This window comes from Chrysochloris asiatica, unplaced genomic scaffold (assembly GCF_000296735.1).
Source record: "Chrysochloris asiatica unplaced genomic scaffold, ChrAsi1.0 scaffold00125, whole genome shotgun sequence".
NCBI lineage: Eukaryota > Metazoa > Chordata > Mammalia > Afrosoricida > Chrysochloridae > Chrysochloris > Chrysochloris asiatica.
In genome coordinates, this window is record NW_006408643.1 from 940,051 (window position 1) to 941,809 (window position 1,759).

Below are 1,759 nucleotides of genomic sequence, written 5' to 3' on the forward strand. Positions count from 1 at the left end.
ATATATATATTTATAAGTAAAATTAAGATTACTCTATAGAGAAGGTAGAAAGCAACTTCTGAGAGCTATCTGTTTCGTCAGACTACTCTACTATTTACTGGACTGTGTCAAGCAGTAAATCGAAGCTGTCCTCTACCTTCATTGGCCGCTCCCAGCATCTATGTCCATTCCAACCACTTTCCCACCCCTTCTCAACTTTGTTCTTAGGTAAACGTTGCCCTTTTGATTTTGAATGATTGACATTCCATGGTGAGCAGACCTTCCTAGTGTTGATGTTTCCCCTCTACACCTATCTACTTGTTGCTGCTGTTAAGTGCCGTCGAGTCAGTTCCCACCCATACCTATCTACTACTTGACTGAAAATTGGACCACAAGGGTGAATTCCATTCCAGACCTGAAGGGTGGTCAGGGGTCATGGTCTTGAGTTCCTCCCGTTTCTTTCTGACCAGTAAACCGGTATTTATACAGATTTATGTTGTTGTTGTTGTTGTTAAGTGCCGTCGAGTCGGTTCCGACCCATAGAGACCCTGTACAGGATTTCCGAGGGTGTAAATCTTTATGGGAATAGAAAAAGCCTCATCTTTCTCCCGCGGAGCAGCTGGTAGTTTCAAACCACTGACCTTAAGGTTAGCAGCCTGATTCATAACCACTACGCTATCGGAGTTCCTTATATAGATCTATAGATATCTAGATATATGTTGTTGTTATGTGCCATGGAGTCGGTTCCGACTCATAGCGACCCTGTACAGGGTTTCCGAGGCTGTAAATCTTTATGGGAGTAGAAGGCCTCATCTTTCTCCTGAGGAACAGCTGGTAGTTTCAACTGCTGACCCTACAGTTTGCAGCCCGATTCGTAATCACTATGCTACCAGAGCTCCTTATATAGATATATGGATAGCAAGCTATATGTATATATAGTTTTGAGTTTGGGTCTACATTTTCTTCCACTCTTTCCAGGATCTTCTAATGTGATCCCTTTCGTAGTGGTGGCTGGGCACCATCTAGTTCTTCTGGTCTGAGTCATGGAGACCAATGTTCACATGCTCCATTACTCCATCGGACTAATTGATTTCAAGCATCTTCAATTCTCATCACTCTTCTTTCTTTTGCACCTGGAGAGACCAGCGTTGTACCTTAGATGACCACTCATGAGCTTTTAAGATCCCAGATGCTACTCACCAAAGTAGGAATGTCGAACATTGTCTTTGTGGACTATGTTGTGCCAACTGACCATGGTATCCCCTGAGACTAGGGTCCTGAGCCCTCTGGCTCAGAGACTCAGTGTCACATGATATTTGATAAGATCTAAGAAGTTTTCATCATTTTGTCTACTATATGCTCCACCACAGGTGTGTTTTCAGAAAAGGTGAATACCCATGTACAAATATAAAGATGCCTTATACATTTGTGGGTACACTCTCACGCTTTCTCCCATACCCACTCAGCCTGTGTATCTGTCCATGTAGCTACTTGCAGAACACTGTTCCAAGGTTGTTTATAGAGACTATTACCCCTAGCCTCTTTAGCCCTTGCATATCTCCCTGTGTCTTCACCAGTCTTCACCATTCTTCTGCCAGCCTCCTTCTTGTATATTGCCCGTTCCGTCACCCAAGTTGACACGTGTCTACCCTCTAGTCAGTAAATTACTCTCCTTTCCCTTCCACCCCTGGTAACCATCAAAGAATGCTCCTTTCTTATTTATTTATTTATTTTTTCACTTTTTGGTGAAATGTATCTATTTTTAATGCTTATTATTGTG